Raw genomic sequence first — 23849 nt, 5'->3', positions numbered from 1 at the left:
TAAGTTTCTGGAGTAGAATAACTAACTACTTTCAAAGTAAGTATTGCACAATTAAATAGGAGGTACAAGAGCTGCAAGACCGTGAAAAAGCCACGAGAGTCAAGACAAGGATCCACCCAGAGGAAAAGTGTTCTTGCCAGACATCAAGGGAACCACTGACCGCAGAGGGAAGCTGAGGAGGAAACACAACACACAAACTATCTCCAGACCCACCAAGAAAATCCAACCAATGCTCCGTTCAGCAAAGGACAAGAGGGATCCTCTCACCTCTGCAGGAGTCTACCATTGTGTACCATGCAGATGGGGACAAGTCTACATAGGGACCACCAAACGCAGGAAGGACCAAACACGAATCAAGGAACACGAAAGTCACTGCAGACTCCTTCAGCCATAGAAGTCAGCCATAGCAGAGCACCTAAGGAACCAACCTGGACACAGCATATTGTTTGAGAACACAGAAATGCTGGACCACTCTCATAACCACCATGTCAGGCTACACAGAGAAGCCATTGAAATCCACAAGAAGTATGTGGACAATTTCAACAGAAAGGAGGAGACCATGAAAATGAACACAATCTGGCTACCCGTATTCAAAATACTCTAAAATTACAACAGCACAACAACAGAGAGGAAATAATCAGAGACATCTAATCACCTCTCAACAAAAGATTGCTCCAGGCACTTCCAGGCTATCAAATGCTAATCAAGGTGGTCAGTTGAAACATTCACACCTAGCTCCAGCAGACAAGAGTCCTTTGTCCCACCCGGGTCATTCCACAGATATATAAACCCATTTTCCTACTTCCAACAGACCTCACTATCTCTGAGGATGCTTGCCATAGATGCAGGCGAAACGTCAGGAGAGAATGCCTCTAGAACATGGCCATATAGCCCGAAAAAACCTACAACTCAAATAGGAAGTAATACCTTCAAAATAGGAACTGATTGTTTTGAAATTTTGTTACATATTGTTCTTCCTGGTCCCAAGGCACATGAATATTGCAATGGTTGGGTGACAATGTGGCAAGCATTTAGCAGCCGCTTCATGATGACTCTGCCCTGAGCTGTTTAGCAGCCGGGTGCAATTAAGTCTGGCTAATTGTTGTCCCAGCACCTGGTGTGGCTGTGTACACTTCTCGCGTTGAGAAGGATATTGTAAGGGGAGAGGAACAAAACCAGAGGGGAAGGAAGGAATGACCAAGGGAAGAGGTTGCAAAGTTTGGGCTTAGAAATGGAAGACATACCGTATATACTCGAGTATAAGCCGAGTTTTTCAGCTCTTTTTGGGGCTGAAAAAGCCCCCCTTGGGTTATACTCAAGTGAGGGTCCTGGAAGGAACGTGTGGGCTTGAAAGAATCCCTTCTTGGCAACCCTTTCCAGTGTCAGGTATCAGCTAGACATCACCTTATAGACATTTCATTTCAGAGTAGGTTTAATAAACTCTTGGTCCGGACTCAGTCCTTCTCCCTCTTAGTCACCCAAGCCACTCACCCTGGCTTTGGAAAGGCAATGTGGAGAAGAGGCAAATAAACAAGGTCACGCAAGGTGTGGAGTCCTGGCACTTTAGTGCTCATATCCTGCAATTACCTTGGTCAAATATGGACCAAGGGAAATGGCCCCGGTTGTAATTGTGGCTCCAGAAGGCCATCTGTCCAACTCTGGGCACAGACGTTCAGGAGATTCCACCTCACTTTCTCTCCCTGTGAGAATTGAGTTTTGGAAAATTTTTAGCTTTTAGTTCAGAGTTTTGTTATGGACGTTAAATGTCCTTTATAGATATGGATGCTGAGAGATATATGATTGGCAGCACAATGCTGGTGTTCGCAGAAGGATAGTCTATTGCAACCGTGTTGTCACCATGCAATTGAAGATTTGCACTATGGAAACACAGGGTGCATCTACACTGTAGATTTAATTCAGTTTTGACATTTTAACCACCATGGTTCCATGGGGGACTGCCTGTATATAGGGTAGGTGTTCATATTCTGCCATGGCTTGAATGGGGTCTCCTTGAGCCTCGGTTGGGACCCATAAGACATAGATAGATAGATAGATAGATAGATAGATAGATAGATAGATAGATAGATAGATAGATAGATAGACTCCTAAAGTTGGAAGAGACCCCAAGGACCACCCAGTCCAACCCATAAGATATAGATAGATAGATAGATAGATAGATAGATAGATAGATAGATAGATGGATGGGTAGATAGATAAATAGATTCCTAGAGTTGGAAGAGACCCCAAGGGCCACCCAGTCCAACCCATAAGACATAGATAGATAGATAGATAGATAGATAGATAGATAGATAGATAGATAGATAGATGATAGAATCCTAGAGTTGGAAGACCCCAAAGGCCACCCATTCAAACCAATAAGAAAGAGATAGATAGATACAGATAGATAGGTAGATAGATAGATAGATAGATAGAGATTACTAGAGTTGGAAGAGACCACCCAGTCTAAGCCACAAGTCCTAGAAAGATAGATAGCAATAGAATCCTAGAGTTGGAAGAGACCCCAGTCCAACCCATGATAGATATAGATAGATAGATAGATAGATAGATAGATAGATAGTAGGCCTGGGTAACAACGGAAAAATTTGTTTCTAAAATTGATTCGTTTTTTGGGGTTTTTTGCGTTTTGTTATTTAAAATAATTACAAAATTTTCCTTTTAAAAAGTTCGATATTTACAAAATTTCGTAAATGTGAAAAAAATTACAAAACATTAACGAATCGATTTCCGAAACAATAACGAATCGATTCGTTAATGGCGGACGCGACCGCGAAATACGCTAAAAAACCTCCAAAAACTTCTGAAGCTTCCCTCTGTTGTTGACTGTTGGTGTGATATTATAATTTTTTTTCACTAATTAAACAAAAAACTTGCCCCAGACATGCGGAAATAATAACGAAACGACCTCAGAACAATAACGAAACGAATACAATAACGAAATACGAAGCATTTACAAAACGTGTTTAAAAATTCATTTTTTAAAAAAATTGCTCCAGAATGGTTCGTTATCGTTTTGTAATTAAAAAAATTAACGAATTATTAACGAATTACGAATTAACAAAATGAAACCGCCCAGCCCTAATAGATAGATAGACTCCTAGAGTTGGAAGAGATTCCAAGAGTTGGAAGAGACCAGGGCCGTAGCCAGAAAAAAAATTCGGGGAGGGTTGACAATTTCGGCGGGGGAGGGGGGGATTGAAAATTTCGGGGAGGGTTGAAAATTTCGGGGGGTGGGTGGGTTTGAAACCTGTCTCCTAGCTCACGCTGAAGCAAATAGCACAGCAGGGGGCAGAGCAACCTTCAATAGCCTGCAGCTCCGCCCCTGTCAACCACCTCCACCAAGTCTGGCCTCCTTAATGAGAGCATTCAACACACACACACACAACTTGGTTGCTTCGCTACATTGGCTATTGCTGCAAGTAATGACAGCGTGAATAAATTGTCAATATTTGCTTGAGATAGTGCTTAGGGTTCTGGAGGGACTCTTAATTTTTGGCATCTCATAGACTTAGCATGGGGATTTAGTTAACCAGTTAAAATTCATGAGTAAACCAGGTTTTTTTAAAAAATCTGAAACATTTCGGGGGGGGGTTGAACCCCTAAAACCACCCCCTCGCTACAGGCCTGGAAGAGACCCCAGGGACCTTCCAGTCCAGCCCACAAGACCCAGATTGACTCAAGTTGGAAGAGACCCCAAGGACCACCCAGTCCAACCCATAAGACATAGATAGATAGATAGATAGATAGATAGATAGATAGATAGATAGATAGATGATAGACTCCTAGAATTGGAAGAGACCCCAAGGACCACCCAGTCCAACCCATAAGACTAGATAGATAGATAGATAGATAGATAGATAGATAGATAGTAGATAGACTCCTAGAGTTGGAAGAGACACCAAGAGCCACCTAGTCCAACCCATAAGACATAGATAGATAGACAGACAGACAGACAGACAGATAGATAGATAGATAGATAGACTGACTGACTCCTAGAGTTGGAAGAGACCCCAAGGACCACCCATGTCTCCATGTGGGAGCTTTTGTTTGGGGAGTTGTCAGTATCATTTGTACCTCATCTACAGGATTCTGTAGCATTGAACCATTGCGGTTAAAGTGATTTCAAACTAGATCAGTTCTGCAGTGTAGATGCACCCATGGTAGAAAACTATGGTGGTCAAAGCATCTCAGTATCTCCTTTTGCTGAAAAAAAGAGCTATCCCCTCACTGTATTTTCTTCTAAATGTTCTGTTCCTGGTTTGAAAGTTTTATTTCCTGTTTAATTGTGCGGTCCTTACTGTGAAAGTAGGTGTCCTACTCCAGAAACTTTGTTTTTGTACCATAAACTATGTTTTATTGGTTGGGACTCGATGATGAGAGATGCATTAAAAATTAGAGCAAAATGTGCTATAGTGGGATGATGTCCCTCTTGCAAGAACAAAATTAGTGCAGTTTAATAGACTTTCTCCATGTTTTCATGACAGAACCAATTTGAGCATCCATGATGTTTGCAAAATCAATCAGTGAGGGTGTCTGCATAGTGGTAGCCTGGATATTGTTGTCTGGAGGCACCCTCTGTTTGAGAGGTGTTCACTGACCCTTGATTATACACTGTGGAAATGATATTGATAACCCAGGAACAAAAATCGGGTTGCAAAGTGTTATCGCCCAGCATTTCAGCCTTGGTTGTCAATAACTCTTGCTCCAAAGCCAGAAGTAAACAGCCCAATGTTGGAAAGGTCTTCAGCCGCAGACCAAGCTGTCCCTTTGGAGCGTCAGATTTACGGATGTTTGCTGCTTGGATGTTTGTGCAAAAGGGAGGAGAAAGCATGGGAGGCCTCCGATCCTAAATCCCAGAGAAACCGACACGGAGTTAAATCAAACTCTTTAAACATTCTGGAGCAAATGCCTCAAAAACAGCTCCCATGAATCCTTCGCCAAAGGCTGGAGCTTCTCCAGACACGGCTGCAAAAGTGGGCCAAGGAAGTAAATACATCTCCCAAGAGAGTCACTGGCTGAGCATCCTTTCTTTTGCACTGTTTCGGACTCGGTTTTAATTCTTTTCCAGCAAAGTCTGAAAGATGTGTTGTCGAAGGCATTCATGGCCAAAATCGCTGGGTTGCAGTGAGTTTCCCAGGCTGCATGCCCATGTTCCAGCAGCATTCTCTCCTGACATTTCGCCTGCATCTGTTGCTAATGGCATCTTCAGACATTCTGTAAACAGTGAGGCAAGTGGAGTGTATATAATATCCCTGTGGAATAATGTTCGGAATGGGAGAAAGAACTCTTGACTATCTCAAGCAAGTGTGAATGTTGCAATTAGCATTTGAGTATCCATGATGATTGCAAAATCAATTAGTGAGGGTGTCTGCATAGTGGTAGCCTGGATATTGTTGTCTGGAGGCACCCTCTGTTTGAGAGGTGTTCACTGATCCTTGATTATACATTGTTGAATAATGTCCAGGGTGGGAGAAAGAACCCTTGTCTGGGATGTTGTAGGGTTTCCGGGATGTATGGCCATGTTCTAGAAGCATTCTCTTCTGACGTTTCACCTGCATCTATGGCAGGCATCCTCAGAAGTTGTGAGGTCTGTTGGAAACTAGAAAAATTGAGTTTGTATAATGTATTGTCGAAGGCTTTCATGGCTGGAATCACTAGGTTCTTGTGGGTTTTTTCGGGCTATAGGGCCATGTTCTAGGGGCATTCTCTCCTGACATTTCGCCTGCATCTATGGCAAGCATCCTCAGAGGTAGTGAGGACCTCACTACCTTTGAGGATGCTTGCCACAGATGCAGGCGAAACGTCATGAGAAATGCCTCTAGAACATGGCCCTATAGCCCGAAAAAAACCCACAAGAACCTTGAGTTTGTATGTCTTTTGAATGTACAGGGTGGGAAAAAGATGCCCCCAGGCAGTAGGAAGCCACACCTTGAGAACTGCTAGGACATCAAATGCTAATCCAGGTGGCTTATTGCAACATTCACACTTGTCTCCAACAGACAAGAGTTCTTTCTCCCACCCTGGACTTCCCACAAACATATAAACCTAAGTTTCCAACAGACCTCACAACCTCTAAGGATGCTTGCCATAGATGCAGGCAAAACGTCAGGAGAGAATGCTTCTAGATCATGGCCATACAGCCCGAAAAACGTACAACCCAAAGCAAACACTTCGAAAGCATGCAACTAGTAGCAAACTCTTTCCTCTTTTTCCAAAATGAGGCAAGTTTCATGCACAAAACAGCCTCTTTTTTGACCTCTGTGACTTTGCACGGAATTAATAACTGCCCAAGAGGGACGGAGGAGTGAACAAAGAAGCCGCCTGCTTACCTGCGACCATATGGAGGATGAGCAGAGACAGCTTCATGGCAAAGGGACCCCGATGAGTCATATTCTGAGAGAAGTGGAGGAAGAATGGCACCTCTGGAAGCGTGGAAGTGATGTGGGCAGTTCTTCTCTTGGCTGCCGAGCATGAAGCGGATGCGTCGACACAGGTGTTTGGATGAGATCGGTCGAACGGTCCCCCCAAAACGTGTCTTTCAGCGGGAGGGTTCGGCACTCCTTGTGTCACATTAATTTGCAAAGTATCCGTTCCACACAGAAGCCCATTTGCAAAGGAAACCCAAAGGATGCTCCGGCTAGAAAAGCGCAACAAGCTTCTTCATGTACAGGATGTGCTACGGATGTGCCCGAAGGAGAACGGCATCTGTTGTGTCTCTGTTGACGATTAAGGTGTCCACTCCGAACTGCCTTCTTGGTGCGATTGGGATGGAGAGATGAACGCTCTCTCTCTCACTCTTTTCTATCCCAAAAGGTGGGGCAGAAGCGCCCCCTGCTGGCCACCAAAGGCCTTGCTTGTCTCTATATCGCATCGAGTCTAATGCACCATCGAATCTCATGCGCACCTCCATTTTCAGAACCCTGGAGCCAAGCGAAGTAGGATTTCCTGATGATTGTAATGCGTGGCAGTGAAAGGTGTTCTCTTTCCAATATGGCAATCTCACTCTCGAACAACTGTAAGGGCTGTTCGAGAGTGATCGACTACCGATCACCATCTCCCAAAGCAATTACTCTTCAAACAGTGCAGTGTTTCTCAACCTGGGGGTCAGGACCCCTGTGGGGGTCACGAGGGGGGTGTCAGAAGGGTCACAAAAGACCATCAGAAAACATAGTATTTTCTGTTGGTCATGGGGCTTCTGTGTGGAAAGTTTGATCCAATTCTATCGTTGGTGGGGTTCAGAATGCTATTTCATTGTTGATGAACTATAAATCCCAACAACTACAACTCCCAAATGGCAAAGGTCTATTTTCTCCAAACTCTACCAGTGTTCACATTTGGCCATATTGAGTATTTGTGCCAAGTTTGATGCAGGTCCATCATTGCTTGAGTCCACAGTGTTCTCTGGATGTAGGGTTCTCTGGATGTCCACCAGACCTTCCCAGTATTTTCTCTTGGTCATGGGAATTCTGTGTGCCAAGTTTGATTCAATTCCATCATTGGTGGAGTTCAGAAGGCTCTTTGATTTAAGGTGAATTATAAATCACAGCAACTCCAGCATTACCAAATGACAAAATCAATCACCCCCAACCCCACCAGTATTCAAATTTTGGACGTGTCGGGTATTTGTGCCAAATGTGGTCCGGTGACTGAAAATACATCCTGCATATCAGATATTTACATTACAATTCATAACAGGAGCAAAATTACAGTTATGAAGTAGCAACGAAAATAACGTTATGGTTGGGGGTCACCACAACATGAGGACCTGTACTACGGGGTCACGGCATTAAGAAGGTTGAGAACCACTGATATAATGGTATAGTAAAATATACTGTGGCCAGGAAATCTTGGGAGGAGAGCAAGGTCCAATCTCGATAAAATAGTCAAGAGTAGAGACATCAGACTGGCAACCAAGATCCATTGCCTAGTCCAAGCCATGGTCTTCCCTGTAGTCACCTACGGAGGTGAGAGCTGGACCTGAGGGAAGGCTGAGCGAAGGAAGAGAGGCGCTTTTGAGCTGTGGTGTTGGAGGAAAGTGCTGAGAGTGCCTTGGACTGCGAGAAGATCCAACCAGTCCATCCTCCAGGAAAGAAAGGCCGACTAAAGCTCATTGGAGGGAAGGAGACTAGAGGGAAAGCGGAAGTACTTTGGCCACATCATGAGGAGACAGCCAAGCCTAGAGAAGGGAATGATGCTGGGGAAAGTGGAAAGCAAAAGGAAGAGGGGCCGACCAAGGGCAAGGTGGATGGATGGCATCCTTGAAGGGACTGGACTGACCTTGAAGGAGCTGGGGGTGGTGACGGCCGACAGGGAGCTCTGGCGTGGGCTGGTCCATGAGGTCACGAAGAGTCGGAGACGACTGAACGAATGAACAACAACAAAGAAGCAACAGAAATAAGTAAAAATTGATTGAATCATAGAATAATAGAATTCTAGAATCCTAGAGTTGGAAGAGACCTCCTGGGCCATCCAATCCAACCCCATTCTGCCAAGAAGCAGGAATATTGCATTCAAAACACCCCCAACAGATGGCCATCCAGCCTCTGTTTAAAAGCTGCCAAAGAAGGAGCCTCCACCAAACTCCGAGGCAGAGAGGATGTTGGAGGACTTAGATAAGTTCAACGTGGAGGATCATAGAATCAAAGAGTTGGAAGAGACCTCATGGGCCATCATCCAGTCCAACCCCATTCTGCCAAGAAGCAGGAATATTGCATTCAAATCACCCTCAACAGATGGCCATCCAGTCTCTGTTTCAAAGCTTGCAAAGAAGGAGCCTCCACCACACTCCCTCCGGGGCAGAGAGTTCCACTGCTGAACGGCTCTCACAGTCAGGAAGTTCTTCCTCATGTTCAGATGGAATCTCCTCTCTTGTAGTTTGAAGCCATTGTTCCATTGCGTCCTAGTCTCCAAGGAAGCAGAAAACAAGCTTGCTCCCTCCTCCTCCCTGTGGCTTCCTCTCACATATTTATACATGTTCAGAAGTCATTGTTATTATGTTTGTGTTTACGTGTTAGAGTATGTATTTGTGTTTGTAACAGTAGCTAAAACTGGAGTCATCTGGTTTGAATCCACAGTGAGCGTTGCCAAGGAGACGAGGCTGGCTAGCTCATGAGAGGGAGGAGTGGGCGGAGCCAAGCAGGAAAAAGTTATGTGCGTTTTTAAAAAAGGCCGGAGTGTGAGGCTTGAAAAAGCCCGAGAGAGAGGCTTATGTGTGAGCGGCTGGTGTTTTTCAGTCTAGGAGGGCTGAAGAAAGAAACCTGGCCAGATTCTTTAGCCAAAGAAGACTAAAGGAAGCCTAGTTAAGATCCCCAGTTAAGGAAGGACTAGAGATCAGAGATTTGATCAAAGGAAGAACAAATTGAAAGGCTATTTGTAGTAGTGAAACATTGTTCACTAGAGAGCTTCACCTCAGTGAAAGTTAGCCTCAAGCTGTGTTGTCTGGAAGAGTGGACTGTATTATAAACCACGTGATATTCAGAGTTCCATAAGTTATTTAACAGCCTGCAACTATAAGCTTTGTACACAATAAACTTGTTATCTTTTGTTGAAAACCGTCTCATCTCAACTAATCTGCGTCTGTAGAGCCAGATCTCATCGGTGGTACCTCTAATACCTCACGTTGGTGGCAGTTACCTGAATTTACAAATAATAATTGGCCTCCTCCATACACAAGCACCTCCTCGCAATTGGTGATAGCGGTGGGGATCTTCAGAGCTAAAATCCCTATACCCTGCCTATCGTTGAGTTCGCATCGTCCCAATACATGGCTCTCATCATGTCTCCTCTCATCCTTCTCTTCTTCAGGCTAAACATGCCCAGCTCCTTAAGCCGCTCCTCATAGGACTTGTTCTCCAGACCCTTGATCATTTGAGTCGCCCTCCTCTGGACACATTGATGAATGTAAGCTATGCTGCTCCTAGAAATACACAGAGACATGCCTTTTGCATGTTGGAAAATAGAACTTGATATTTCTATGGTGCTAAGGTGACGTAGTGAATGAGGTCAATGTATGTAGACGCATGTTCTTTGTTTGCCTGCATTTGGAGGCTACAAAAGGGAAAGTCAGCCCCTTTATCGGGGCTCTGGATGCTTTTGGACATAAACCACTCCAGGGTCCCAGCCGGAAATAAAATCCGTGCTTTTGAGACCTCCGGACCTCTCTTTGTCTCTTTTCCTCAAACCTTCTCCCTGCCATTTCACCATCACATCCAGACCAAGACCAACCCTTTTGGGAATAGGAGAACGGAGGAAAGGGTTTGGACTCGTGCGTACTTTTCAACATTTGCGAGATTTATTCCGCCTTCATTTCCAAGTTCAAACGAATCTCCCAGGATCTTATTTTTCCTCCCCTTTCTGCTCAGTCTTTCAACAGGCTCACATTCCAGCCTCAGACACCACGTTCGAGGAGATAAAGGACCCAGTCTGTTTGATTTAAGCCGCTCGCTTTCTGAGACTTGGATGTTTATTTGAAGTTCAAAAACACAGGAGGAAGAAAAGGGAAAGGCCACATGGAGATGGGTGCAGATATGATGGCCATTTTCCAAGGAAGGGTTCACTTCTGAGGCCGAGAGAGCGTCACTCCCCCAGGATGGCCTTCCATGGCCAAGCAGGACAGCACCTGCATTATTATTATTATTATTATTATTATTATTATTATTATTATTAAATTTATGTATCATTTCTACCCCACATTTCTCTTTTTCAATGTTCCAAAGCCAAGCCAAAGCCTGAATGCTCCATAGCAGGGATGGGCAAATCCAGGCCCCTTGGGCTCTTTGCTCAAGCACTCCTCTCTCTCGCCATCCTACCCTTCCTTCCTTCTCTCTTTCCTTCCTCCTTCTCCCCCTCTTTCTTCTTCCCTCCCACCCTTTCCTCCTTCCCTCTTCCCTTTTTCCTCCCTTCCACCCTTTTGTCCTTCCCTCTCTCTCTTTCTACTTCCTTCCCTTTTGTCTTTCTTTCCTTCTCTCTTTCCTTTATCCTTCCCTTCCTTCCTTCCTTCCTTCCTTCCTTCCTTCCTTCCTTCCTTCCTTCCGTCCTCCCTCCCTTCCTCCCTCCCTTCCTTCCTTCCTTCCTTCCTTCCTTCCTTCCTTCCTTCCTTCCTTCCTTCCTTCCTTCCACCCTTCTCTTCCTCCCTCCTCTTTTACCTTCTTCCTTCCTTTTCATGTCTCCTTCCTTCCATTTGTCTTTTCTTCCTTCTCTCTTTCCTTCCTTCCTTCCTTCCTTCCTTCCTTCCTTCCTTCCTCCCTCCCTCCCTCCCTCCCTCCCTCCCTCCTCTTTTTCCTTCTTCCTTCCTTTCACCCTTCCTTCTTTCCCTTTTGGCTTTTGTTCCTTCTCTCTTTCCTTTATTCTTCCCTCCCTCCCTCCCTCCCTCCTTCATCCTTTTTCTTCTTCCTTCCTTTCACCCTTCTTACTTTCCCTTTTGGCTTTCATTCCTTCTCTCTTTCCTTTATCCTTCCTTCTCTTCCTTCCCTTCCTTCCTTCCTTCCTTCCTTCCTTCCTTCCTTCCTTCCTTCCTTCCTTCCTTCCTTCCTTCCTTCCTTCCTTCCTCTTTTCTTCCCTCCTTCTCTTCCTCCCTCCCTCCTTTGTCTTTTTCCTTCTTACTTCCTTCCTTTCACTCTTCCTTCCTTCCCTTTTGGCTTTCATTCCTTCTCTCTTTCCTTTATCCTTCCTTCGCTTCCTTCCTTCTCTTTTTCCTGCTTTCCTTTCATCCTTCCTTCCCTCTCAATTGCCTTCCTCCTTCTCTTTTATCCTTCCTTCCTTCCCTCTTTCCTCCCTTCTTCCCTCTCTCACTCTTTCTACTTCCATCCTTCTCTTCCTCCCTTTCATCCTTCCTTCCTTTCCCATTTATCTTTCCTTCCTTCCTTCCTTCCTTCCTTCCTTCCTTCCTTCCTTCCTTCCTTCCTTCTTTCTTTCTTTCTTTCTTTCTTTCTCCCTCTATCCTTCCCTTCCTCCCTTCAGTCCTTCTTATTTCCCTCTTCCCTTCCTCCTTCTCTCCCTCCCTCCCTTCCTTCCTTCCATCCATCCACCCATCACCAGGCAGCCAGTCCCTTCTAGCAGGTGCCCCCCAAGTTAGAAAGTTTGCCTAGGGCTGATCTAAAGGCGCCATATTCCCATTTGATATTGGGTACTAAGCAGGGTCAGCCCTGGTCAGAACTTGGATGGGAGACTGCTAACAAGCTATTCCAGAGGAAGAAACTGGCAAAAGCTCTTCTAATGCAGAGAACCATGGGATCTGTATAAGTCCATAGGTGACACACAGGAGACACCGGATTCCCATTTGATCTTGGGAACTAAGCAGGGTTGGCCCTGGTAGGGATTTGGATGGGAGACTGCCAACAAATCCCAGGTTCTGTAGATGGTATATGTGGGGAAGAAAATGGCAAAAGCACCTTTAAGGAATCCTTTAAGGTGACTTGACAGAACACAGAATTCCATTTGATCTTGGGAGCTAAGCAGGGTCAGCCCTGGCCAGGATTTGGATGGGAGGCCGCCAATATATCCCAGGTTCTGTAGATGATATTTGTGAGGAAGAAAATGGCAAAAGCACCCTTAAGGAATCCATGAACCCATGGGTGACTTGACAGAACACAGAATTCTATTTGATCTTGGGAGCTAAGCAGGGTCAGCCCTGGCCAGGATGTGGATGGGAGACCGCCAACAAATCCCAGGTTCTGTAGACGATATTTGTGAGGAAGAAAGTGGCAAAAGCACCCTTAAGGAATCCATGAACCCACGGGTGACTTGACCTAACACAGAATTCCGTTTGATCTTGGGAGCTAAGCAGGGTTGGCCCTGGTAGAGATTTGGATGGGAGACTGCCAACAAATCCCAGGTTCTGTAGATGGTTTTTGTGAGGAAGAAAATGGCAAAAGCACCTTTAAGGAAACTATGAACCTATGGGTGACTTGACAGAACACAGAATTCCATTTGATCTTGGGAGCTAAGCAGGGTCAGCCCTGGTCAGGATTTGGATGGGAGACCGCCAACAAATCCCAGGTTCTGTAGATGATATTTGTGAGGAAGAAAGTGGCAAAAGCACCCTTAAGGACAGAACACAGAATTCCATGAACCCATGGGTGACTTGACAGAACACAGAATTCCATTTGATCTCGGGAGCTAAGCAGGGTCAGCCCTGGCCAGGATTTGGATGGGAGACCGCCAATAAATCCCAGGTTCTGTAGATGATATTTGTGAGGAAGAAAATGGCAAAAGCACCCTTAAGGAATCCATGAACCCATGGGTGACTTGACAGAACACAGAATTCCATTTGATCTTGGGAGCTAAGCAGGGTCAGCCCTGGCCAGGATGTGGATGGGAGACCGCCAACAAATCCCAGGTTCTGTAGACGATATTTGTGAGGAAGAAAGTGGCAAAAGCACCCTTAAGGAATCCATGAACCCACGGGTGACTTGACCTAACACAGAATTCCGTTTGATCTTGGGAGCTAAGCAGGGTTGGCCCTGGTCAGGATTTGGGTGGGAGACCGCCAACAAATCCCAGGTTCTGTAGATGGTATTTGTGAGGAAGAAAGTGGCAAAAGCACCTTTATGAAATCCATGAATAGATTCCTATTTGATCTTGAGAGAACAGGTGACACAGATTCGCATTTGATCCTGAGAGCTAAGCAGGGTCAGTCCTAGTTGGAACTTGGATGGGAGACCACCAACAAGATATTCCGGAGGAAGAAACTGGCAAAAGCACCTCTAATTCTAAGGAAACCTTAGGCAACCCATCAATCAACAGGTTGACCTGAAGGCACCTATGTACATTCTCCAAAAATCAACAAACGCTAAGCAACGGTTGTGTTATGAGTGCAAAGCCAAAGGGACACTCGATCCCAGCCGAAGGTCTCAAAGACTTGGAAGATGCGTTCTGTCCATAAAGAAGCCTGTTTTTCCCCTTCTGTGAAAGTTTAATGAGCAATTGTTTTTCCTAGAGTTCAAGTGCGGAGTCCTAGCAATAAATCGGAAGAGAGACCCTTCTGCACAAGACAAAAGGCGCACACAACGTTTGAGCAATTTTGGACGACGCCTGTGAAGTTGACAATAAACAGGGCAGAACACTTCCTTGCTTTGGAGATAATAAAAAGCAAGTGAAGTTTTTATATCTCTTTGGGTAAACCGCATGTCACAAAACTATTCTTAAATGTGCTTTTTTGGGAATCTATGAGGTTGCAGCACATCTGCAAGGCTTTGGGCGCAATCTCAGTTCTTCTCAGTGGAAAATTAACACGGTTTCCTTCCAATGAGTTGTTGTAGGTTTTTCCGGGCTATATGGCCATGGTCTAGAGGCATTCTCTCCTGACGTTTCGCCTGCATCTATGGCAAGCATCCTCAGAGGTAGCTTGCCATACCTCTGAGGATGCTTACCATAGATGCAGGCAAAATGTCAGGAGAAAATGCCTCTAGAACATGGCCATATAGCCCGGAAAACCTACAACAACCCAGTGATTCCGGCCATGAAAGCCTTCGACAATACATTCCCTTCCAATGTTAGGAATTGTCCAAACTAATAATCGCTCTGTATACTTTAATACATGTATTTATGTAGAAATGTGTTTTAGTATGCATATTTTATATAATGATTATTATGATGTGCTCTTAGCGATGTTGTAAGCCGTCTTGAGCCACGAGGAGACGCGTGTAAGAAATACTATGGTTATGATTATGACTATGTTCACATCACCACAAACCAAAAGTACATTGAATTTGAGATATTTTGGTGAGGAAAAGCACATGCAATGTCCATAAATTAATCTACTGTTACTACTACTACTACTACTACTACTGCTACTACTACATAACAAGATTAGTACACAGCAAACTAGATCTCTCTGCTGGCTTTTGTATTTGATCCCTTGTCGGATCCTTTCCAATTGTCTAGAACTGTGTGATGTATTGGCGAATGATGCGTACAGATCCAAGTAGGGCAGCCTTTTGCAGCTGACAGATAATAATTTTGTCAGCATTGATTGTTTTTAAGTGCAGGCCAAGGTCTTGAGGTACTGCACCCAGTGTGCCGCTCACCACTGGGACCCCCTTGACTGGCTTGGGCCAGAGTCTTTGCTGTTCAATCTCTGTATCCTCATATCGTGTAAGCTTTTCTACTTGCTTCTCTTCAATCTTGCTGTCGCCTGGGATTGCAGCATCAACCATCCATACTTTGTTTTTTAACACGATCGTGAGGTCAGGAGTATTATGCTCCAAAACTCTGTCTGTCTGAATTCAGAAGTCCCAGAGGAGTTTGGCGTGTTCATTTTCTGTAACCTTTTCAGGCTTGTAATCCCACTTGTTCTTTCTCGCAGGAAGATAGTATTTGTGACACAAGTTCCAATGGATCATCTGAACAATGGGGTTGTGCCTCTGCTTGTAGTCCGTCTGCACAATCTTCTTGCAGCAGCTGAGGTTGTGATCCATTATTATTATTATTATTATTATTATTATTATTATTACAGTTATTGTTGCTATTATTTTGTTATATTGTTGTTGTTGTTATTGTGTTTATTTATAACCCACTTTTCCTCTCCACAAAGAGGCTCAAAACTTTACAAATGTACAAACATTAAAACAGAATTAAATATCACTGGTATTAATAAAAATCAGTCAACTCCATTGTAGAGTTTTCTGGGCAAGATTTCATTTGCAGAGGAAGTTTGCCATTGCCTTCCTCTGGGCCAGGGGCAACCAGACCATTATATTACATTTCTAACAGGACAGAACAAACAAACAGACAAAACACAAAATTTGCAAGCTTGGTAGTTGATTAAGTGTCCTTTGACCAGTATCTGGCCCCTTGGAGTGCCTCTGGTGTTGCCGCAAGAAGGTCCTCCATTGTGCATGTGGCAGGGCTCAGGTTGCATTGCAGCAGGTGGTCAGTGGTTTGTTCTTCTCCGCACTCGCATGTCGTGGATTCCACTTTGTGGCCCCATTTCTGAAGGTTGGTTCTGCATCTCGTGGTGCCAGAGCGCAGTCTGTTCAGTGCCTTCCAAGTCGCCCAGTCCTCTGTGTGCCCAGGGGGGAGTCTCTCATCTGGTATCAGCCATTGGTTGAGGTTCTGGGTATGAGCCTGCCACTTTTGGACTCTCATTTGCTGAGGTATTCCAGCGAGTGTCTCTGTAGATCTTAGAAAACTATTTCTTGATTTAAGTCATTGACGTGCTGGCTGATACCCAAACAGGGGATGAGCTGGAGATGTCACTGCCTTGGTCCTTTCACTATTGGCTGCCACTTCTCGGCGGATGTGAGGTGGTGCAATACTGGCTAAGCAGTGTAATTTCTCCAGTGGTGTAGGGCGCAGACACCCTGTGATAATGCAGCATGTCTCATTAAGAGCCACATCTTAATGAGACATGGTGGTGAGATGTGTTCCACACTGGGCATGCGTACTCAGCAGCAGAATAGCACAGCGCAAGGGCAGAAGTCTTCACTGTGTCTGGTTGTGATCCCCAGGTTGTGCCAGTCAGCTTTCGTATGATATTGTTTCTAGCACCCACCTTTTGCTTGATGTTCAGGCAGTGCTTCTTGTAGGTCAGAGCACGGTCCAGAGTGACTCCCAGTTGTTTGGGTGCGCTGCAATGCTCCCGTGGGATTCCTTCCCAGGTAATAATCCTCAGAGCTCGGGATGCTTGTCTGTTCTTAAGGTGAAAGGCACATGTCTGTGTTTTAGATGGATTAGGGATCAGCTGGTTTTCCCTGTAATAGGCAGTAAGAGCACCTAGAGCTTCGGAGAGCTTCTGCTCTACCATCTCAAAGCTCCCTGCTTGAGCGGTGATGGCACGATCATCAGCATAGATGAAGCTCTCTGTCCCTTCTGGCAGTGGCTGGTCATTTGTGTAGATGTTGAACATGGATGGAGCAAGCACGCTCCCCCGAGGCAGGCCGTTCTTCTGTTTCCGCCATCTGCTTCTCTGGTCCTGGAACTCAACAAAAAAGCTCCGGTTTTGTAGCAGGTTTCCTATGAGGCGGGTGAGGTGGTCGTCCTTTGTGAGATTATACATTTTTCTCAGGAGGAGGCGGTGGTTCACAGTATCATAAGCCGCTGAGAGGAGATATGATAGCCATGTATAAATATGTGAGAGGAAGCCACAGGGAGGAGGGAGCGAGCTTCCTTTCCGCTGCCCTGGAGACTAGGACGCAATGGAGCCATGGCTTCAAACTACAAGAGAGGAGATTCCATCTGAACATGAGGAAGAACTTCCTGACTGTGAGAGCCGTTCAGCAGTGGAACTCTCTGCCCCGGAGGGAGTGTGGTGGAGACTCCTTCTTTGGAAGCTTTTAAGCAGAGGCTGGATGGCCATTTGTCAGGGGTGATTTGAATGCAATATTCCTGCTTCTTGGCAGAATGGGGATGGACTGGATGATAGCCCACGAGGTCTCTTCCAACTCTTGGATTCTAGGATTCTATGATTCTATAACTTCCTGACTGAGAGAGCCATTCAGCAGTGGAACTCTGCCCAGGAGTGAGGTGAAGGCTCCTTCTTTGGAAGCTTTTAAACAGAGGCTGGATGGCCATCTGTCAGGGGTGATTCGAATGCAATATTCCTGCTTCTTGGCAGAATGGGATTGGACTGGATGATGGCCCATGAGGTCTCTTCCAACTCTTTGATTCTAGGATTCTAAGATATTTCAGAAGCTACAATTAGTTGAGAGGAAAAGCACAACCAAAGCGCTTCCAACAGATAGCCATGTAGCTGTATAGGCATTCATGGGTTCATGGAGAGATAGACTGTTGTATTTGAATCTCCTTCAGAGGCAGGCTCGCTCCATCTGGATGCATTATAGTTTGCTCAGCAACAAAACAATCCCACCCCGAGGGAAGGAAAAGGCGCAAAGCAGTCAGGTGTCCAAAGGTGCTTTAAAACAATCCCTTCCTCGCACAAAGAATTATTTCCCGGCTGATCCCTCCGAGTGTGACTCGCTTGGACCCAAAAGGCCCGCGAGCCTGTTTCGTTTATTGCTACCTGCCAAGAGCCATAAAGGGCATCCAGCCATCTGCTGCGGGGTGACCTTGGCACTTTCCTTCCTTTATTTCTTTGTGTGCAGCAATGGAAACATACCGGAGAGAAGGAAGGAAGAAAGCGAGAAAGAAAACCGCTCTCGGCTTTGAAATGGAGATATTCCCCAGAATGTTGCAAAGGTCTCCAAATCCCCAAACTTTCAGTTTTGTAAACTAATTGATCCAATGTTTGTTCTGGGGCATCACCTGGTGTCCTCTGGTCCAATTCTTTGGATGGCTCCATCTGCGTAAGTACTCTTCTTGCATCCATGAGGGATCTGCATTGCTAATGCAAGCAACATGGTCCTGGCAATGGAAGTGAATGAGCCCCAATAGGATCCTGTTCCTTGACTGAAGGTCAGCTGTCATTCGATCTATCCATCATGACTATTGGTTGCAACGATACAAAACTCAATGATAACATGCACCTTCCCAACAATTAAGAGAGAGCCTCCTCTGTACCCATAACTTTCTATCCATCCATCATTGAAGTAGATCACTAGGACCATGGATAAACGGATCCCTGCCCGGCGAGTGCATGGTAAACCAAATGGGCCAAGACGGAGAAACAACTCAGTCTAAGACAAGTCTAAGACAAGCCACAGAGGTTTAATTCAATTGGGCCAAAAGCAATGCATGACTATTGCATCCATGAGGGATCTGCATTGCTAATGCAAGCAACATAGTCCTGGCAATGGAAGTGAATGAGCCCCAATAGGATCCCGTTCCTTGACTGAAGGTCAGCTGTCATTCGATCTATCTATCATGACGATTGGTTGCAATGATACAAAACTCAATGATAACATGCACCTTCCCAACAATTAAGAGAGAGCCTCCTCTGTATCCATATCTTTCTATCCATCCATCATGGAGGAAGTAGATAACTAGGACCATGGATAAACGGATCCCTTCCCGGGAATCCCGTGTGTAAACCAAATGGGCCAAGACGGAGAAACAACTCAGTCTAAGACAAGTCTAAGACAAGCCATAGAGGTTTAATTGAATTGGGCCAAAAGCAATGCATGACTATTACATCCATGAGGGATCTGCATTGCTAATGCAAGCAACATGGTCCTGGCAATGGAAGTGAACGAGCCCCGATAGGATCCCGTTCCTTGACTGAAGGTCAGCTGTCATTCGATCTATCCATCTTGACTATTTATTATTTATTTATTTATTTGGGGTTCTTGTACCCCGCCCTTCTCACCCCGTAGGGGACCCAGGGCGGCTTACAACAGCAAAGGCACGCTTAGATGCCTGCCACACGAAACAATCATCACAAAACTACAACAATTCATAGTTACCACAATTCATGCATTATCCCAATGAAATCAATAAAATCAATAAAATCAATAAAACCAATACAAACCTAATTCTTCCTCCTACCCTGTCAATGTACACTAACTCATAGATCTGTTTTTGATTCCACTTCGACAATCCTGCTGATCTTGCTCGTCTGATTGTCTTATTTAATTGCCTGGTTGCCCAAAGGCCTGGTCCCATAACCATGTCTTCACCCTCCTCCTGAAGGAGAGGAGGGATGATGATGCTCTGATTTCCCTGGGGAGTGAGTTCCACAGGTGAGGGGCCACCACTGAGAAGGCCCTGCTTCTCGTCCCCACCAGCCTCACTTGTGACAGTTGGTTGCAATGATACAGAACTCAATGATAACATGCACCTTCCCAACAATTAAGAGAGAGCCTCCTCTGTATCCATGTCTTTCTATCCACCCATCATTGAAGTAGATAACTAGGACCATGGATAAACGGATCCCTGCCCGGCGATCGCATGGTAAACCAAATGGGCCAAGACGGAGAAACAACTCAGTCTAAGACAAGTCTAAGACAAGTCACAGAGGTTTAATTCAATTGGGCCAAAAGCAATGCATGACTATTGCATCCATGAGGGATCTGCATTGCTAATGCAAGCAACATAGTCCTGGCAATGGAAGTGAATGAGCCCCAATAGGATCCCATTCCTTGACTGAAGGTCAGCTGTCATTCGATCTATCTATCATGACGATTGGTTGCAATGATACAAAACTCAATGATAACATGCACCTTCCCAACAATTAAGAGAGAGCCTCCTCTGTATCCATATCTTTCTATCCATCCATCATGGAGGAAGTAGATAACTAGGACCATGGATAAACGGATCCCTTCCCGGGAATCCCATGTGTAAACCAAATGGGCCAAGACGGAGAAACAACTCAGTCTAAGACAAGTCTAAGACAAGCCATAGAGGTTTAATTGAATTGGGCCAAAAGCAATGCATGACTATTACATCCATGAGGGATCTGCATTGCTAATGCAAGCAACATGGTCCTGGCAATGGAAGTGAACGAGCCCCGATAGGATCCCGTTCCTTGACTGAAGGTCAGCTGTCATTCGATCTATCCATCTTGACTATTTATTATTTATTTATTTATTTGGGGTTCTTGTACCCCGCCCTTCTCACCCCGTAGGGGACCCAGGGCGGCTTACAACAGCAAAGGCACGCTTAGATGCCTGCCACACAAAACAATCATCTCAAAACTACAACAATTCATAGTTACCACAATTCATGCATTATCCCAATGAAATCAATAAAATCCATAAAATCAATAAAACCAATACAAACCTAATTCTTCCTCCTACCCTGTCAGTGTACACTAACTCATAGATCTGTTTTTGATTCGACTTCGACAATCCTGCTGATCTTGCTCATCTGATTGTCTTATTTAATTGCCTGGTTGCCCAAAGGCCTGGCCCCATAACCATGTTTTCACCCTCCTCCTGAAGGAGAGGAGGGATGATGATGCTCTGATTTCCCCCGGGAGTGAGTTCCACAGGTGAGGGGCCACCACTGAGAAGGCCCTGCTTCTTGTCCCCACCAGCCTCACTTGTGACAGTTGGTTGCAATGATACAAAACTCAATGATAACATGCATCTTCCCAACAATTAAGAGAGAGCCTCCTCTGTATCCATGTCTTTCTATCCACCCATCATTGAAGTAGATAACTAGGACCATGGATAAATGGATCCCTGTCTGGCGATCGCATGGGTAAACCAAATGGGCCAAGACGGAGAAACAACTCAGTCTAAGACAAGTCTAAGACAAGCCACAGAGGTTTAATTCAGTTGGGCCAAAAGCAATGCATGACTATTGCATCCATGAGGGATCTGCATTGCTAATGCAAGCAACATGGTCCTGGCAATGGAAGTGAACGAGCCCCGATAGGATCCCGTTCCTTGACTGAAGGTCAGCTGTCATTCGATCTATCCATCTTGACTATTTATTATTTATTTATTTATTTGGGGTTCTTGTACCCCGCCCTTCTCACCCCGTAGGGGACCCAGGGCGGCTTACAACAGCAAAGGCACGCTTAGATGCCTGCCACACGAAACAATCATCACAAAACTACAATTCATAGTTACCACAATTCATGCATTATCCCAATGAAATCAATAAAATCAATAAAATCAATAAAACCAATACAAACCTAATTCTTCCTCCTACCCTGTCAATGTACACTAACTCATAGATCTGTTTTTGATTCCACTTCGACAATCCTGCTGATCTTGCTCGTCTGATTGTCTTATTTAATTGCCTGGTTGCCCAAAGGCCTGGTCCCATAACCATGTCTTCACCCTCCTCCTGAAGGAGAGGAGGGATGATGATGCTCTGATTTCCCTGGGGAGTGAGTTCCACAGGTGAGGGGCCACCACTGAGAAGGCCCTGCTTCTCGTCCCCACCAGCCTCACTTGTGACAGTTGGTTGCAATGATACAGAACTCAATGATAACATGCACCTTCCCAACAATTAAGAGAGAGCCTCCTCTGTATCCATGTCTTTCTATCCACCCATCATTGAAGTAGATAACTAGGACCATGGATAAACGGATCCCTGCCCGGCGATCGCATGGTAAACCAAATGGGCCAAGACGGAGAAACAACTCAGTCTAAGACAAGTCTAAGACAAGTCACAGAGGTTTAATTCAATTGGGCCAAAAGCAATGCATGACTATTGCATCCATGAGGGATCTGCATTGCTAATGCAAGCAACATGGTCCTGGCAATGGAAGTGAACGAGCCCCAATAGGATCCCATTCCTTGACTGAAGGTCAGCTGTCATTCGATCTATCCATCATGACTATTGGTTGCAACGATACAAAACTCAATGATAACATGCACCTTCCCAACAATTAAGAGAGAGCCTCCTCTGTATCCATGTCTTTCTATCCATCCATCATTGAAGTAGATAACTAGGACCATGGATAAATGGATCCCTGCCCGGCGATCACATGGTAAACCAAATGGGCCAAGACGGAGAAACAACTCCGTCTAAGACAAGCCACAGAGGTTTAATTCAATTGGGCTAAAAGCAATGCATGACTATTGGTTACAATGATACAAAGATCAATAGTAACATGCACCTTGCTTGGAATGGAGAGCCTCCTCTGTATCCACCACTTACAGCAACATATTGTGGGTGAACATAAGTCTTGTTTTTAAATGGTGTATTTTGATATATGTATTGTATTGTATGTATTTTATATTGGTATGTTTTAATTTTGTTGTATACGACCTTGAGCTGTTTGGAGAGGCAGGTGTTGTTGTTCATTCGTTCAGTCGTCTCCGACTCTTCGTGACCTCATGGACCAGCCCACGCCAGAGCTCCCTGTTGGCCGTCACCACCCCCAGGGTCTCCTTCAAGGTCAGTCCAGTCCCTTCAAGGATCCCATCCATCCCTCGTGCCCTTGGTCGGCCCCTCTTCCTTTTGCCTTCCTATTATTATTATTATTATTATTATTATTATTATTAATAGTAGTAGTGGTAGTGGTAGTGGTAGTAGTATGATTATCGAGTAGATGTGGGTAAAATAATAATAATAATAATAATAATAATAATAAGAAGAAGAAGTGGGTGACACTTCTTCTTCTTCTTCTTTGGGCCTTCTTTGTGGTGGCACCTTGGCTGTAGAAAATCCTCCTTTTTAAGGCTCAATTTAACATGCTAATGTCATTCTGACTGCATGTTATGCCTCTTTACCAATGCCTGATCCCATCCTAATGCCTGTAAATACATGCTTGTAGACTAAGTTTTGTAATGCTGCATTTCTATGCCTTCAAGTCTATGGTGAGCCTATCTCAGGATTTCCTTGCCAAGGTTGGCTTGGAAGAGGTCTCCCATTGCTTTCCTCTGATGCTGAGAGAGTGGGATTTGCTCAAGGCCACCCAATAGGCTTCCATGTCCAAACCCTTGTCTCCAGAATCATATTCCAATGCTCAGGCTACTATTTCCATTTATTATTATTATTATTTACTTTAAATTTTGCAAGCTGGATTCTATTGCAAGCTGCCCAGAGATTTCCTGACATTGAGCAGGATATCCATATTTTAATAAATGAATTGCAAATAGGCAAAGCCATTGCTGATGGCTGCACTCCTGTGCAGCAAACGGCATTAAACCCGGCTGCCCTTCTATTAGGAGCGCTTGGCGTAATGAAGTCCAAACAAACCCGGTCAACAGCAATTCACTCCTTCGACTTCCCTCATTGTCAGTGTTTAAATAAAGGGATCTCTTAAAAGGCAAATCCAATTGCTCATAAGTAAAAGGCAATAGTGGTTAAGCGTCGCCTCGACAACCAACTGCATGCAAAACCACAGAGAAGCATTTGTTTGCAAACATGGAGTGACAACAATAAAAGGTTCTCACCTTGTTTTAAAAAATGGTTTCCAAAGCAGCCACCAGAAATCTTTCCCTCTCAAAAGGTAAGGACAGTTCAAATGATGATGATGATGATGATGACACATTTGATTTGTTACCTGCCTCTCCTAGTTATCCATGCCAATGATG

At 44.9% G+C, this 23849-nt stretch overlaps 1 protein-coding gene across 1 annotated transcript in view; it reads left to right on the top strand.

Moving 5' to 3' along the window:
• Positions 1–23849, top strand: part of STARD8 (StAR related lipid transfer domain containing 8) — a 302491-nt gene that overhangs the window by 119387 nt on the left and 159255 nt on the right. The window lies entirely within an intron of this gene.

Source organism: Anolis sagrei, chromosome 10 (assembly GCF_037176765.1).
Source record: "Anolis sagrei isolate rAnoSag1 chromosome 10, rAnoSag1.mat, whole genome shotgun sequence".
NCBI classification, from domain to species: domain Eukaryota; kingdom Metazoa; phylum Chordata; class Lepidosauria; order Squamata; family Dactyloidae; genus Anolis; species Anolis sagrei.
This window is presented reverse-complemented; position numbering and strand designations above follow the sequence as displayed.